We start from the raw sequence: 18,352 nt of genomic DNA, 5'->3' as shown, positions 1-18,352 counted from the left end.
AACATGCATAGAGTATTTGTATCCTGATTGCCTAAAAGCAGCCCTTTCTAGCAATCTGAAGTTCCCTAAGTGTCCCTGTCCCCTGTCCGGAATGTTGTGGTCCCCTGTTGAAGAGCGCCCCCCCCCCCCCCAAGAGGCTTCCCTGCATTTAAATTCATGGTTTTTAGATCTCCAGCTGGGAGGGAAAGGAGCTGGTGTCTGCAGGCTCCCCTCTGCGCTCAGGGTTAGCAGATGGGGCTGTTTCCTTTCCGTCCCTTTTTCAGAATGACCTGGTGGTTGAGGCTGAGCCAGTCTCATAGACACAAAGCCTTTGATCTTCCTGAGAAGGAGGAGGAATAGTGGCCTGGGGCTGAACCGAGGACATTAAAACAGTCTGGTGTCCTCCTGGCCTCTCCCATTCATTCCTCCATCTCATTCCCACCCTCTCTCCTTTCGTGAATTGTTTCCTTGCCCCGCCCCCCCCTCCACTGCCAACCCTATAGGGCAGCTCCCCGGCGCCCTCTGACCTTCTGTGGTTCCGCATGGGGGAGCCGAAGCAGCATGGAAAACAGAAAATCTGAATTTCGGTCCCCACCTGGCCTGACAAAATCCTTTGTCCCTACAACACCCGAGTGTCCCCACCCATAAAATGAGCGCCTGAGTCAGGGCTAGCCTGAGATTCCTGGTTTGGCTCTCTGGGGCACTGTGTGGTCTCTGACTTGACGTCTGAGCTTCTTGGGAGAGTGGACGCCCTCTGGGGACCGCAGAATTCGCCACAGCTTCTGAATCCCTACCAGGCCTTGAAGCCGAGCCTTCCAGATGACAGGCATAGTAGCTGTGAGCTCTGACTCTTCTTCCAGGGGATGTCATGCGTCTCGTCGTGCCTCAAATACCAGAAGACTGGGACGAACGTCTGGCACATCTTGGAAACTCGAAATCCCTGTTGCACCAAGCGCTCCACAGCCGTCACCACCCCTGTCCTTCCTGCTGCCACCCAGGAGGTCCCCAGTGTTCTCAGTCTTTCTCAAACAGTTCCCTCGGCTTCCCTGACTTCATGGACATTTGGCTTCTCCCAAAGTCTCCTGCCACCTCTCAGCGGACACGCCTCCTTCTCTCACCCCTACTAATGACAGAGCCGAGGCGGGGTGGGCGTCCGCGTCGCTCCCAGTCACAAGATGCAGACCACCCACCCTATAGTCACACGTGGGGGTTTTTCCCCCCTGCAGTAAAATACACATCGCATAAAACTGACCATCCTTAACTGTTTTCAAGCATAAGTGGCATTAAGTACATGCACACCATTGGCGGCCATCCTCTCCGTCCATCTCCAGAGCTCCTTTCCTCTCCCCCCACTAACACCGCCACCATTCAAGCCTAACTCCCCATCCCTGCGCCCGGCCCCCCCAGCACCTGGCAGGCACCCCTCTACTTTCCCTCCCGATGAATCTAACGATTCCAGGTACCTCATCCAAGTGGAATCAAACGGTATTCGTCCTTCTGTGTCTGGCTGTGTCCCTCCGCCCAAGGTCCCCACGGTTCATCCAGGTTGTCGCCGGTGTCAGAATTCCCTTCCTTCTTCACACCTGGATTTCGTATTTGCCGGAAAGCTCTATCTCCAAAAATCACGAACTGGTCATCTTACTGACTGTAGCTGCAGCTCCCTTGCTAGAATGCCAGAGGGGAAGAAAGTGCCTCACGTCTAGCATGTCAACGACGGAGTTCCTTTTTGTCATCCTTCCTTTCCTGTCTTCCTGCTCTTCTGAGCTGCTTTCACACTCCAGGGCCCAGCGTAAGCATGTCCCCTTTCCGGCCTCCATCTCACCTTCCCGGGACCCCCAGAATGCTCCCACCTTCCTTGAGCCTGCACCTACAGGCAAGGATCACTGGAGCAAGATTCCCAGTCACACAGAGAGGCGCCATCATGAATTCAAGATGGCTACCCTCCCGCCTCCCCAACGCTGCACAGCCCTGGTGCTGTGTTTTTCTAGGCAAACCCTCTCTCCCCTCCCCAGGGACCAGGCTCCTCCCTTCTCAACCCTCTTCCTTCTTCCCACTTCCCCTTTGTGCAGAAGATCTGGCCTCCTGCCTCCCCGTGAAAAAGAACCCACTACTCATGATGTCCCCATGACCAGCCCTACAAAGGTGCCAGCATCTCTCACCTCTCTTCCTCCTCCTCCCCCTGCCGCGGAAGCAGGGTCCCTAGGCCTATTAAAGTCTAGTCCTTCCCTGAGAGTGTTGGACCCCCACCCCAGTGCCGTCTTCTACTTCCCTGAACAAGGACTCTGCTCCTTCAGTTATGCTCCGTCTTACACCCTTATTCTGTCCCTCTCTGCTAGCTCGCTCCCAGCAACTTGCAAACATACTCTAGTATCTTCCATTAAAAAAAATTAGGGGTGCCTGGGTGGCCCAGTTGGTTAAGCCTTCGGCTCAGGTCATGATCCCGGTGATGAAGAAAAACTGTACTCCAAGACGGCTGACCCACCCAGCAAGGGAATTCCAGTCCCTGTCTCAAAGCCCTTCCAGGTTCCTCTTTCCCAGTGCGTTTCCTGCCCGCACCAAAAGTACCAAGTATGTGGAAGTAGAAGGGTACAAATCCCCCTCCCTGCTTGTGTTCGCGGCTCAGACCTTTGGAGAACAACCTCCTCTGAGCCCACCATGTTAAATAAACCTCCCATCCTCCAAAGTCTCCGAGTGCCGCTTGGTTGTTCCGCCAGAATCCAGTCCAGGTTCAGCAACACCGGGGTCCTGGGATCAAATCCTACATCGGGTTCCCTGCTCAGTGGAGAGTCTGCTTCTCCCTCTGACTCTCTCCCCTCTCATGCTCTCTCTCGCTCTCTCTCAAATAAATTCAGTCTTTAAGAAAAAAAAAAAAAAATGAGGGCAGATCTTGCTTAATCCCTCCAGTAGCAAAAAGTGACACCAACGTTCGTGCCACCGTTCTCTCACTCCTGACTCTGGTCAGTTGGGCTCGGATCTCCAAGTGCTCTGGGACATTCTGCAGTTTGCTGGCTCATCTCCACGGCAGCAAATTATTATATGCAACTCACTGAGATCAGTTCAGGCCCAGGGATCGCCATCCTGAGAGGAGGCTTGGTCCAGGGTTCACGGGACACCATTCACATCCATCCCAAACTTTCCACCTTGCATAAAATAAAGCGTCCCTCTCTTCTTCACCAAACTAACATAATTTCACCGGAGTATCCTTTCCTGAGTCAGACCTGCCTCCAGGAATGTGATGGCCAAGGGTGGTTTGGTATTCCTTTCCAGAATTAAGGGAGGTTTCCCTCCCCAGAATTTGGAGGAGTCAAATTTGAACAAGCCAAGTAGGAGGAGATCTGTAGGTAGGCCAGTAACTACTTAGTTGACTTTGTGACAAATAATCCCACAAACTCCCTAAAAGTTACACAAACATTAAATGCCCTTGGATTCCCTCTGATGTGGGGAACAAAGGCAGACGGAAATGTGGATAAAATTACTTGTCTGCATACACTGCAGGCCCTTGACAAGTACTTAAGGCAGGCGGAGTATAACTTTCCTCCAGGAGACTCCCAACTGTCTTCACGTTAATACCTTGCTAGAGGGAAAAACACCGCTAGCTTTGAAAATAGCCAGGCCTCCAGGAACCCGAGAGTCTTTTTTAGCATATGAAAGTCCTTTCGGAAACCTTCCTTTGTCCTTACCTCTGCCCACAGGGTCCTGTCCCGGTGCTTTAATAAACCACCTTTTTGCACCAAAGACCACACTCCTTGAAAAGCCCCTGAAATGAGACTAAAGGAGGAGAAAAAGTACAAACCAATTTTGCACCCAAGCTCAGAGTCCAAATGTAAAGACTCAAAAGCCCCACGTTGAGGCGCCATATGATGAAGTTTTAGAATATAAGTGAGGTTCGGTGGGGTGAGGTCCAGGGCCGATGACCAAGAAAGAATTCTTGAGGTGTCTTTGGTGCAAAATGGTGGTTTATTAAAGCACGGGGACCGGACCCGTGGGCAGAAAGAGCTGCTGCCCCAGGGCTGTGAGGGGCGGCAGGTTATATACCAATGGGGTGGGGGAAGGAAAAGTGAGGTTTCAACAGAACTTTCATATGCTAAAGAGGACCTACAAGATCGGGAGGCCTTGCCCTTGCCAAGGTCATTTTTCCCTCTAGCAGGGTATTAACATTAAGATAGGTGGGAGAGGGGCACCTGGGTAGCTCAGTGGGTTCAAGCCTCTGCCTTCCACTCAGATCATGATCCCAGGGTCCTGGGATCGAGCCCCGCATCGGGCTCTCTGCTCAGCGGGGAACCTGCTTCCTCCTCTCTCTCTGCCTGCTTCTCTGCCTACTTGTGATCTCTGTCAAATAAATAAATAAAATATTTTTTTAAAAAAACGATAAGTGGGAGATTCCTAAAGAATGTCACAATATGTCCCACCCAGGAGTGGGGGTTGGGGAAGGTCGCAAGTGTCAGCTTTTGCTTTGTCCTCAGCCAGCCTTCCGTTTCCTCATCATGATGAAGCTCAAAGGCATATACTCTTGATAATAATGAGATCAATATCGGGGCGCCTGGGTGGCTCAGTGGGTTAAGGCTCTGCCCACTCAGGTCATGATCCCAGGGTCCTGGGATCGAGCCCTGTGTTGGGCTCTCTGCTCAGCGGGGAGCCTGCTTCCCCTACCCCCCCCCCCGCCTGCCTCTCTGCCTACTTGAGATCTCTGTCTGTCAAATAAATAAATAAAAATTTAAAAAAAAATAATGAGCTCAATGTCACTGCTAACGGGTTTTCATATAACATGTGGGCTAATCTTCACAGCCACCCCACAGGGAGAGATGCTATTACTATTCCTACTTAGTAGATGAGGAAATAAATTGAAGCTACCTGTGCTTCCATTACTTGCCCAGAGATGCTGGGTTCTGCACCAGCTGGGATTTGAGCCCAACAGACTAACTCAGAGCCTGTGATGCTAATGAGAACATCTGCAGTTAATCTGAGAATGTGCATTTTTTTTAAGATTTTATTTATTTATTTGACAGACAGAGATCACAAGTAGGCAGAGAGAGAGGAAGAAGCAGGCTCCCTGCTGAGCAGAGAGCCCAATGCGGGGCTCGATCCCAGGACCCTGGGATCATGACCCGAGTCGAAGGCAGAGGCTTTAACCCGCTGAGCCACCCAGGTACCCCGAGAATGTGCATTTTGTTAACTCTCCTCCAGCAATCTTGGAATCAGCTGTGTTTATTTATATTTTATTATTATTATTATTATTATTACCATGATTTTGAGTAAGGACTATGGACCTACATCCCTGAACAAGGAAAGAAAAAAAATTTTTTTCTTTCTAGGGCCAAAACCTTTCCCTCCCTCCAGGGATCGCCATGGCCAGGGTCAGAGGGAAATGGTTTTGGTTTCTCTTTTTTTGTTTTTTTTTTTTTAAGATTTTTTATTTATCTATTTGACAGACAGAGATCACAAGCAGGAAGAGAGGCAGGCAGAGAGGAAGGGAAGCAGGCTTCCTGCTGAGCAGAGAGCCCGATGCAGGGCTCGATCCCAGGACCCTGAGATCATGACCTGAGCCGAAGGCAGAGACTTTAACCCACTGAGCCACCCAGGCGCCCCTTGGTTTCTCTTTTAAACAATGTCCTCACTGCCTCAGGGAAGTCCTCTCCCTGGGGGAAGATGCTTCTGTCTCAGGACCCCCTGACGATCCATTCTTAGTTCCATTCCCCTGGGGACACCCATTTGATCCAAAGTTTTCAATTTCAAAAAAAAAGAGGGGGGCGTGCCTGGGTGGTCCCGTAGGTTAAAGCCTCTGCCTTCAGCTCAGGTCACGGTCCCAGGGTCCTAGGATTGAGCCCCGCATCGGGCTCTCTGCTCAGCGGGGAGCCTGCTTGCATTCCTCTCTCTCTGCCTGCCTCTCTGCCTACTTGTGATCTCTGTCTGTCAAATAAATTAATAAAATTTAAAAATATATATATATATATAAATGGCTAGAAAAGCACCCTTGTTCAAAACCTAGCTCCCAGTTTCCGTAAGATTGTTTGTCAACAATAAACACAAATCTCAACTCTTAATTTTTTTTTTCTGTCTGTGGCTATGCGGTATTTTCTACCTCCAGATGGTAGTGCTAAACTCAGTTGTAAAAGAGCTCTTACAGAGGTGGTTTGAAGACAAATGCTTATAAAAATTGAGGATTCTAGGTCTCCTGGATGGCTTGGTCACTAAGTGTCTGCCTTCAGCTCAGGTCATGATCCGAAGGGTCCTGGGATCCAGCCCTGCATTGGGCTCCCTACTCAGCAAGGTTTCCCTCTCACTGTGTCTTTCTCTGTCAAAAAAAAAACAAAACAAATAAAATCTTTTTTAAAAAACTGAGCATTCTAACACTCAGAAAGATAGAAACTAATCCAAATGTTTTTCAGGCTCACGTGATCTGGGATAATCTCTGGTAAATTAAAGTTTATGTCTGTCGGCTTATTTAAAATAGTCATGTTTTTTGGAGTTCTCAACACATCAAACACAATACAGCTAATCAACCTTCATTCTCTCTGAATTTGTTATTTTTTTTTTAAGATTTTATTTATTTATTTGACACAGAGAGAGAGATCACAAGTAGGCAGAGAGGCAGGCAGAGAGAGAGGAGGAAGCAGGCTCCCTGCAGAGCAGAGAGCCCGATGCAGGACTCGATCCCAGGACCCTGAGACCATGACCCGAGCTGAAGGCAGAGGCTCAACCCCCTGAGCCACCCAGGCGTCCCTCAATTTGTTAGTTAAATTCATGTTGTATCTGCTGCAATTCATCACCAAAGATGACTTAAAATGATGGCTGGTTTTGTCTGTCTCCTGAAGTTTCCATGGGTAATGATGTGAGAAACAAAGGAAAAAGAAAAATTAAGTGTCCTTACTACTTACAGCCCATTGACAAGTCCTTCAAACAGGTGGAGTGACCTTCCTTTGGAAACTCAACTGCCTGGATGTTAACACTTGCTAAGGGCAAAAGGCAAATCTTAGTACAAAACTGTAGGTGGATTTTATAGACAGATAGGGTTAGGGGGTCCCCAGAAAAAGAAAGACAAGACATAGCTTTCTTTCTTTCTTTCTTTCTTTCTTTTTAAAAGATTTTATTTATTTATTTGACAGACAGAGATCTTAAGTAGGCAGAGAGGCAGGCAGAGAGGTGGGGAGGCAGGCTCCCCGCTGAGCAGAGAGCCCAATGCGGGGCTCGATCCCAGGACCCTGGGATCATGACCCGAGCTGAAGGCAGAGGTTTTAACCCACTGAGCCACCCAGGCGCCCCAAGACATAGCTTTCTTAACCTAAGAGAAGAACATTACTTCCACTGACCTCTCGAGAATGCATTCCCCCTCCCACTCTGGACTCATGTAGCTTGAGTTTGAAACCCTACCCTGCCTGGTACCCATGCTGACATTCATACTGATCTGTTGGTTTTGTTCCCCTCATTTGATGGGGAGGGGAGCATTTGTACCTTCATCTTTGAAATATGGTATGGCTTCATCTGGGGTGTATGGGAAGGAGTGTGTTCATTCTGTCCCCAAAGACTAGAAACACATGCCTCTGGGCTGGGCCCACAGGCTTGGGTAAGGTTACCCGGTTGCATTCCCCATAAGGGAACTCATGTTTTGGCTTCAATGACCAGTGTATAAAGAGGCATAGGCAGTTGGGTGGTATTGTAAGTCCTCTACCCAACGTGACTTGTTTGCCTCTGGCGAGGTGTTCTGTTTGCTCTCCTAAGATTCTGCCAAACAGTTCATTCAAACCAGTTTTTCATTATGTAGTGGCATGAGGAAAGGATCACAGTATTTTGCCTTTCTAGAGGAAGGTTATAAAATGGACTGTACACCATGAGCCTAATTATGTCTAAAAGAATAGCTTTGAGGTATGTGCATGTGTATAAGCAGGAGTACAGCAGGAAGAAAGCTGCATGAAATTATTGTCGGCAGTGACCTTCTCATGCCTTCTCGTATTTTCCAACTTTCAAACTAACAACTCATCATTTACGTAGAGAACAACACCTTTAAACAAATAAATCTGTCTGTTGGCACGTCTCCCGCGTGCCAAGTGATGGTGTTCATGAGTAGAGCACCCTGGGGTTTGGGGGTCAGAAGACCTGGGTTTGCATTCCAGCACAGACCTCGACTGGCCACTCACTGGGTGTCATTTGCCTTATCAGCCCCAAGTGTCTTCACCTATAAAATTAGTAGGACTTGCTTTGTGCAACTCTTGGGGTTACTGTAAGATTCTAGATTTTAGGACAAGATAACGCATCAGAAAACTAGATCACGAACAGATAATTTTCAAAGGACATCACGTTCTCTGGGTTGCCTTCCTCCCTGTGGACATGACTTTTGAGCGGGCTTAGCTTGCTCCTCTCCTCCTACCTGGCTGTTAACATGAGAAGTCCTTTGAGGTCTTTACCCAAGACCTCCTCCTCTTCCCAACCTCTCCTCTCTCCCTAGATGATTCATTCCTAAGACTTCAATTCCACTGGTAAAAATGACTCACAAGTTGGTGTCTCCAGCCCAGACTTGAAATAGGAGATCTCCTAGGAAATATGAGAACTTGCCTTTCTTATAGCCGCCTTGAACCTAACAAGTCCAAAATTAAACTTGTGACCTGTCCAGATCCCACCACAACAAAGCTGGCCCTCTTCCTGGTTCTTTACTCTGAAATTGTGAACAGTCTATCCGGTCCACTCTCCATACTGCATGCAGGAAAAAGCTTTAAAAAAAAAAAAAAATCAACTGCATTGGGGTGCCTGGGTGGCTCAGTCCGCTAATCATCTGACTTCTGCTCAGGTCATGATCTCAGGGTCCTGGGATAGAGCCCTGCCTTGGGTTCCCTGCTCAGCGGGGAGCCTGATTGTCCCACTGCCCCTCTCCCCACTCATGCTCTCTCTCTCTCAAATAAATTTTAAAAATCTTTTTAAACAAAGGAAAAAGACTATTTTCAGCACCTCAGCAAGTTCCCTTTACAGTCTGTCTTTCTGCCATCCCTGGTCCCAGGAGAGTACAGAATCTGATTTTTCTAACTCATTTTTTTAATCACTACATATTAGTTTTGCCTGTTCTAAAATTTCAAATAAATGGAAATATACAGGAGGTACTCCTTGGTGTCTGGCTTAACAACATTCACCAAACTATGACGAGACTCATTCACGTTATGGTGTGTCAGTAGCTTGCTCATTTTATAGCTGAGTAATATCTCCTTGTATGACTATATACCTCAGCTCTATCTACCCGTTCACCTGCTCATGAGCATGTAGGTTGTTTCCGGGTTGTGGCTATTTGGTGTTATCTCTTTTCTATCCTTGTAACAACCTACCTACTTTTTTTTTTTTTTAAAGATAGATTTATTTATTTATTTATTTATTTGACAGAGATCTCAAGTAGGCAGAGACAGGCAGAGAGAGAGGAGGAAGCAGGCCCCCCGCTGAGCAGAGAATCTGACTCGGGGCTCGATCCCAGGACTCTGGGATCATGACCCTAGCCCAAGGCAGAGGCTTTAACCCACTGAGCTACCCAGGCGCCCCTACCTACGTTTTGACATTGAAAATGCACCTCCGGGGTGCCTGGTTGTCTCAGTCCACGGAACATTCAACTCTTGGTCTCAGGGTTGTAAGGTCAAGCCCCACGCTGGGTGTAGAGATTACCTAAACATAAAATCTTAAAAATAAAAAAGTCAAATGAACCTCTTGGCAGGCATCGTAGGAGTATTATTTTTTAACCTGGTTAAATGATCTCTGCCTTTGGCAATAAGGAGTGACGTGGCAAGCAGTGGAGAAGCTAATGGATTTCATTAATGGGATAAGTATAACGAGCATAAAGTAATCGTAGGCACTTGACTTCATCTTCCAAAAACTGGATGCCTGCCATGAACCAGTGGTTTTAAAAGTGTAGTCTAGGGTCGCCTGGCTGGCTCAGTGGGTTAAGCCTCTGCCTTTGGCTCAAGTCATTATCCAAGGTCCTGGGACTGAGCCCTGTATCAGCCTCTCTGCTCAGTGGAGAGCCTGCTTCCTGCCCCCCCCCTCTCTCTGCCTGCCTCTCTGCCTACTTGTGATCTTTGTCTGTCAAATAAATAAAATCTTAAAAAAAAAAAAAAAAGTAGACTTTTTCCTAGAAAGGAAAACATTTTTACTAACTTCCTAATACATTTCTACAATACTTTCCTCTTCCTATATTTTTGGCTACCTCCTCTTTGAATGCTTATTCATAGAGAATTTTATGATTTCTACAGAAAGGATAAATTTCTCTACCATGGTGCCATGGTTGATCGATTTTTTTCTTCTTTTTACAGAGTTCACATATATACCCCACCCAACTTCTCCTAATGTTAACATCTTATGTTGTTAGGAAAACTTATCACAATTAATGACCCCATATTGATACATTATTAACTAAAATCACTACTTAGATTTTCTTAATTTTAAAGACTGTCCTTTGTCTGTATGGCAATCCCAACATTACACTTAGTTGTCATGTCTCCTTAGGTGCCTTCGGATTGTACGGGTTAGACTTCCCTTGTTTTTGATGACCCTCACAGTTTTGAGGAGTACTTGTCAGCAGTTTTGTATAATATCTTTTTTTTTTAAGGTTTTATTTATTTATTTGACAGAGAGAGACACAGCGAGAAAGGAAACAGAAGCAGGGGGAGTGGGAGAGGGAAAAGCAGGCTTCCCGCTGAGCAGGGAGCCAGATGTGGGGCTCAGTCCCAGGACCCTGAGATCACGACCTGAGCTGAAGGCAAATGTTTAACGACTGAGCCACCCAGGTGCCCCTGTATAATATCTCTTTTTTTTTTTTTTGTATAATATCTCTTAACTGAGATTTGTCTGATGCTTTTCTCATAATTAGACTGGGGTTATGGGTTTTTTTGGAGGAAGATCACAGAAGTAAAGTGCCATTCTCAGGATCATATCAAGAGCATATACAATCAACAGGACTTACCACTGTTGTTGTCAGTCTTGATTACGTGGCTGGGGTGGTGTCTGTGAGCTTCCCCCACAAAGACCATTTGTTGACCAGTCTCCTTTTTAATTGAAATGTTTAGTCCATTTACACTTAATTAATTATCGATATGGTAGAGTTTAACTCCACCTTCTGGCTCTTTGTTTTTCCTTTGTCCCTTCTACTTTTTCTTGTTTCTACTTTTCTGCCTTTCTTTGAGTCGATAGGATATTTTTCAGTGTTCCATCTTATTTATTCTATTGCCTTCTTAAGTTACATTTCTTGTTATTATATTTTTAGTGGTTGTTCTAGGGTCAGCAATATGTCATAGATATATTGATAGATCATAGAGCAGCTTCATAGATCAGTGTCTCTTTAGAACGGATGTCGTACCTCTTTCTTCTTCACACTTGACACCTCATGTAAAACATTCCACAATTCCTACTTCATTTCACACTCTACACACCGCACGCCTGACTCTTTACATTTCACGAATGCATATTGCTGCCTGTCACCCATTGCCTAAAAATAGTTATATCTTACATGTTGTCAAGTTCTATAGAAACTGATGCTGGTCAGGCTTGTCTGGTAACAGCCCATCATGGCTGGAAACAGAAGTCCAAAAAATGCTTTATAGGGGCATCTGGGTGGCTCAGTGGGTTAAAGCCTCTGCCTTAGGCTTGGGTCATGATTCCAGGGTCCTGGGATCGAGCCCCGCATCGGGCTCTCTGCTCAGCAGAGAACCTGCTTCCTCCGTTCTCTCTGCCTGCCTCTCTGCCTACCTGTGGTCTCTGTCAAATAAATAAATAAAATCTTTTTTTAAAAAAAGCTTCATAAAATATAAATCTGCTTCTGTTATTCCTGTGGTTAAAATCCTTCCATAGCTCGACCATTCCGAAGGTAAAGATCCAAATTTTCAAACGGCCTGCAGGATCTTGTATGATCTGAGCCCCACCTACACTCCAACGTCACCCCTCCTTCTCCCTTGCCCACATTTCTTTGTTAGCTTCTGGCTTTTTTCCAGTCTCCTGCCACGTTTTCTCTTACCAGTCAGCTTTTGTATCTAATAGTACACCGCCTAACATTTTACCATCCTCTTCACTAGCTATACACCTATAAAAATAAAACACTGTGAAACTGGCTCAAGATTCACTAGAACAGAGTCTAAAAACAGATCCAGAGGAGTCTGCATTTAGTACAATGAGAAAGGAAAGGGATTACGTACTAAAGACTATTAGTTTGATTGGCTAACTATTTGAAAAAGTATAGTTTTATCCCTAATTCATCCCTTAATTAAAAACAAACTTCAGCATGGCGCCTGGGTGGCTCAGTGGGTTAAAGCCTCTGCCTTCGGCTCAGGTCATGATCCCAGAGTCCTGGGATCGAGCCCCACATTAGGCTCTCTGCTCAGCGGGAAGCCTGCTTCCTCCTCTCTGTCTGCCTGCCTCTCTGCCTGCCTCTCTGCCTACTTGTGATCTCTCTCTGTCAAATAAATAAATAAAATCTTAAAAAAAAAAAAACTTCAGATAAAGTATTAATAAGCAAAATGTGTAAAAAGCTACTTCAAACTCATAAAAAGAAAACAGCTCAATATAATAATGAGAAAAGGAAATGAATGGGCGATTCATGGACTGATAAACATGAAAATACAGATAAGTATATGAAATGATGAATCACTAAGAATGCAGTATAATAAAATATAAATTAAGATAAAATATTGATCGTATCCAATGTAGGAAAGCGTATGGAGAAATAGGTATTCCCTTACACTATGAGAGTACAGATGAGTACTGCCAATTATCAAGATTATAAATGTACCTACTCTCTGACCCAGCTCTCACATTTCCAGGAATCCGTCCTACAGAAATAACAGCAAGACCACAAAATTGCTTGTATCAGCAAAATATTGGAACGAACCCAAATGCCTATCAATAAGAATATATATAAATAAATTCTAGTCCATGTAACATCAGAACACTATGTATCCATTTTAAAAATGCAGTAGCTCAAAAAAAAAAAAAAAAGAGGTAGTTCTAAATTACTTAGGTCCACAGTATAACATTGAAAATTAAAAGGAGTTGCGAGAAAAACCCAACAGTACGAGACTAGTTCTATGTGTGTGTACATACACACGTACGCAGAATCTGGCCAGGTCCACATCAAACAGTTCTAAAGGGTAGGAATTGAAGGGGGAACAGAAGAGCCCTTGCTTTTTTAGTGTATATACTTTTATTGATTTATTTATTTATTTGACAGAGTGAGAAGGGGAGAGAATACAAGCAGTGGGAGAGGGAGAAGCAGACTCCCAGCTGAGCAGGGAGCCCCAGGCAGGGCTGGATCCCAGGACCCTGAGATGGTGACCTGAGCAGAAGGCAGACGCTTAACCGACTGAGCCACCCGGGGCCCCCAGTGTATATACTTGTATATTATTTGAACCTATTGTGAAATCCTTCTCACTTTTGTAATGTAAAAACACTTCGTGTCTGTCTGTCTGTGTTGAAAGGAGAAAGACGCCTCCAATCAACTCTGTCCCTGGTGGACTCCTTTACCGGCTCGGCAGCAGGCGTCATGACTGCCATCTGGTGGTCACACAGAGTCATGATAAATTGCGGGTCTGAGGGTTTCTCCGTGTCCGCACTCTTGCCATTTGGGGCCCGATAAATGGGGATGGGGTGGGGTGGGAGGCTGTCCTGTCTGTTGTAGGATGTTTAGTAGCGTCCCTTGCCTCTATCTTCTAGATGCCAGTGACACCCTCTCCCTAAGTTGTGACAACTTAAGAAGTTTCTCCCTGGCAATTCTCCCCCCACAAAGGGGACAGGGCACAACTGACTTTGGTTGAGAGCCCCCGATCTAAGAGAATGGAAGTCTTGTGAATGTACAGTAAACATACAAGATGTGCTCATTCATTCACTCACAAAAATATTGCAGTAGGGGCTCCTGGGTGGCTCAGTGGGTTAAGCCTCTGCCTTCAGCTCAGGTCATGGTCTCAGGGTTCTGGGATCGAGCCCCGCATCGGGCTCTCTGCTTAGCAGGGAGCCTGCTTCCTCCCCGCTGCCTGCCTTTCTGCCTACTTGTGATCTCTCTCTCTCTCCGTCAAATAAATAAATAAAATCTTTTTTAAAATATTACAGTAGACAGGGTATCTTTACGAGATCTGTGTCTAATGTCAGCTGGAACCAGGGATCTCTGACCCATGGTTGCGCCCACACAGAATTCTTTTCATAGCTTTGCCATAGTCTGAGGCTTAAATTCAGTAGCAAGAAAAGCCATTCTTGGGCTCCCGGGTGGCTGAGTCTCTTAAGCATCTGCCTTTGCCTCAGGTCATGATCTCAGGGTCCATGACCTTGGGCTCCCTACTCACTGGGGAGTCTGCTTCTCCCTCTCCCTCTGCCTCTCCTCACTGCTTGTGGTCTTTGTATCAAATAAATAAATAAATAAATAAGATCTTTTTTAAAAGAAAGAAAAAGAAAAGCCATTCTTATCCAGTGAATCCCCAGCTGCCTCCGGTAAATCCCAGCACGGGTGCCCCACACCCCGCTCCCAGACCTACAGCAGGAACTCACAGCCCCCTACGTTGTGGCCTCAGCCCAGTGCCCCAGTCAGTAAGTGCCACAAAACAGGAAGCCAGTCGCCTCTTGTCCCTCACTCAGCCCATGATCTACCCTGTTTGGACGCATCCCTATGTCCACTGCACTCACAGTATTACTGCGAGGTTACCAAGAAGTATTTGGCCGGTGAGGTGGGGGGGTGCCAGGGGAGAAGTTTGTGGAAATTCACCTCGGCTGTTGATTACCCCCGCCCCCCAAAAACCCACAGAAACCACAGAAACAAAAACCTCCAACATGGCCTTGGGCATCACGGTTAATCTCAACAGATCTCGATCTCCTTATTTATGAAATAGAAGATTAATACTAGATATTTGAAGCTCCCTTTCAGTTCTAAAATCTATGATTAGAGACGACTGGAAATGATCCACCACAGGCTTTGCTGTGCCTATTGCAATGTAAGTATTTTCTCCAGTAAGGATTATCCTGTATAAAATTGAGCAGGTGTTACTGGAGTCTTTTTATATATCTATTTTAATTCCAGGATTTGGGGGTCCTATAAGAATTGTAATTGCTGAATAAGCATAGAATTCTAAACCACAGTTTCCCGATACATTTATCGTATTTCTGGGGCTGTGTTGTTTTTGCCAGTGGGCATTATCTGATATCGATACTGTATGAATTGTATTCTCACTTTCATTATATTAATGTATTCATATTTATTGTATGCATTGTATGTAAGTTATCTGGTGCTGATTAAGGTTAACTGAAAACAGAAGGTTTTGCTGTATTTATATGATCTCTCTAGAATGAATCCACAGAGGTAGAATAAAAGCTCAATGATGACAGGTCCTCTCAAATTCAGTTATTTGTAAAATTTCTTGTTAGTATGAATTGTCTGATAAAGAGTAAGGGGGGGAAGCTAAGACCAGGGGCTTTGACACAGTAGTTGCATCCATATTCTTCTCTCTGCTGTGAGTGTTGGAAGAGTAAGATGTGTGTCACGGTCAAGGGTCTTCCACTTTTGAAATATTCGGAGGGTTTCTTTCAAGTATGGGTTATTTTATATCAAATTAGGTTTCCGTGATTACTGAAGGCTGTTCCATACTTATTCTGTTATATGGCTTCTTTCTACCATAAGACTTTGGTTTGGTTTGGCTTGACTTGGTTTTTTATTTTTAAGAGAGAGAGCGCTGGCAGGGGTGGGAGGGGTAGAAGGAGAGGGAGAGAGAGAATTGTAAGCAGGCTGTGCACTCAGCACAGAGCCTGATGTAGGGCTCAGTCTCATGACCTGAGCCAAAACCAAGAGTCAGAGGCTTAACTGACTAAGACTAAATAAAAGACTAATGTCATTTCATTATAAATTCTATATGGTTAACATAGTGTTATATTAGTTTCAGGCGTTCACAGTCTTATTCAAACACGGACATTCCGGAGAAGAGACCTTCCGCAGAAATCTTTCTACTACTCTTTTGAGGCTGTGCTCTACGTAACTCCGGGCATGGATGTGGGGGGCACTACTCACATAGACGCTGGTGCTAACGTCACTTGGAATCCTTTAGAAGTGGTCCTGCTAACAGGATAAATAAAATCTTTAAAAAAAAAAAAAGATAGTTATATGGCAAAGATACACAATTCAGTTGCGATCAGTTAGGAGTTAGAAAACAGAAGATCTTTGAGAGTTTGGGTTATGGAGACACTTGGGAAAATTCCAAGATATTTGAAATGTCTAGGAAATGTTGTGCTCATTTTCCTCACTCGGTGCTGTTGGTAGCTTGAAATCAGCCACGACGGCATTCCTTGCACCGCAGAAAATGGCTAATACTACAAACCAAGACTCTCCCTGCTCTCCCTCCCAAAAGCTAGTTGTTGAGAATTTCCCAGCATACACCTGGGTGTACGAAGTTCCACACGTGCCTCTCTATGAGAGAACGTGCATCTCTCCAATAAAGAACGTGTAAAATCAAGTTTCCCCAGCTTATACGTGGAGTCTAAAAAAAAATAAACGACAAAACAGAAAAAGACTCAGAGATACAGAGAACAAGCTGGCAGGTGCCAAAGGGTAGCGGGATAGAGGAATAGGCAAATTAGGAAAGAAAATTGCTTCCAGTTATAAAATAAATAAGTCATGGAGATAAAAAGTACAGCTTTGGGAATATGGCCAATAGTGTTTTAATATATGGTGATAAATGGTAACCACCCTTATCATGGTGCGCATTCCATAACATATATAATCATCCCATCACTATGTTTTATACCTGACACTCATATGTCAACTATCCTCCAATTAAAAATGAAAAAATTTGAGATTCCCTATCTTAAAACCCCCTTTTTAAATGCTTGCTTTATTATTTTCCTAAAAGATATCAGGGAGTTTGTCCCTCAGTATCTAAATAAGGTACAAGAAAATTATCTTCGATATTATCTTAGCTGCCATTTCTGTCCTCTGTGAACAGTAAGAGATGAAAAACTCTTCCCCTCAGCCTAGCCCCACCCTCACAGTTGCCTGGCCCACCCACTGCGATTCTCCCTTCACAAGCAGCCCTTCCGTTTTCTGCTCACGCGGCCAAGGGAGCCACACAAGCTCTGGGGGAAGGTACGTAGGTGACTTTTGGATGGGCAACTCGACAATATGTGTTTAAAATATGGGTGGAATTTGGGGATGCCTGGGTGGCTCAGTCATTAAGCCCCTGCCTTCAGCTAGGGTCGTGATCCCAGGGTCCCGGGATCGAGCCCCACATCAGGCTCCCTGCTCAGCAGGAAGCCTGCTTTCCCTCTCCCACTCCCCCTGCTTGTGTTCCCGCTCTCGCTCTCTCTGTCAAATAAATAAAATCTTTTAAAAAAAATATTTAAAATATGGGTATAATTTGACCAAGCAATTTCACTGCTGGCACTTTATCGTAAAAATACAACCAGTCATGGGACACATGGGTGGCTCAGCCGGTTATCAGACTCTTGACTTCAGCTCAGGTCATGATCCTAGATCCTGAGATCGAGCCCACCTCAGGCTCCACACTCAGCGTGGAATCTGCCTGGGATTCTCTCCCTCTGCCTCTGCCCTCCCACCTTTAACATACTCTCTAAATAAGTACATAAATAAATAAATAAAATCTTAAAAAAATTATATGGCAAAGCTGTACAGAAGTGTCAATTAAGACTCCAAAAGCAAACCTCAACCAATGAGGAATGGAAGTTGGTGAATAAATACCCAGGTTCCTGGACCCTTCCTGGGCAAGTCTGAGAGGTCATCTACGCAGTCTCTCAGGGGGTCCACAGAGGCAGTGAGCCTCGATGGTCACCTGCTCATTAACTGCCCTTTATTGGCTTTCCTTCCTGTTTCACTTCCCATTCCCTCACCATGCTTCTTAGGATCACCACCAGATTAACTACTTGCCTCCTCAACTCTTGTCTGAGTCAGCGTTGAGGGAAGCCCATGCGAAGACTGCGTGTTTAAACCCAAACCCCTAAGTTATTCATGGGTCCTCGTATTGACTTATCCTCACCACACACACACAGGAAAAAAATAATGGAAAAATTATGAGGGCTTTTTTTTTTTTTAAGAGTTATTAATTTTAGAGAGAGAGAAAGAGCCCGTGCACAGGCGGGGAGGGGTAGAGGGAGAGACTCCTCAGGCAGCCCCCCCTCGCTGAGCACAAAGCCCTATGTAGGGCTGGATCCCACCATCCACATCAAGACCTGAGCTGAAACCGAGTGGAAGTTGGTTGCTTAACCAACTGAGCCACCCAAGACCCCAAGAGCCATTTTGTTAAAACAATAATTAGCTGTTACTCAAATACAAACTGTTTTGTAAAGCTTTGTAAGGTTACTTCCTCAAATGCAAATTGTTTTGTAAAGTCAGACATAATTGATTAGTCTTGCAGTTCCCTGGTGAGCATTTTTC

This window comes from Martes martes (genome assembly GCF_963455335.1).
Source record: "Martes martes genome assembly, chromosome: 16".
NCBI lineage: Eukaryota > Metazoa > Chordata > Mammalia > Carnivora > Mustelidae > Martes > Martes martes.
The sequence above is the reverse complement of the archived record's forward strand: the minus strand, read 5'-3'. Positions refer to the sequence as shown.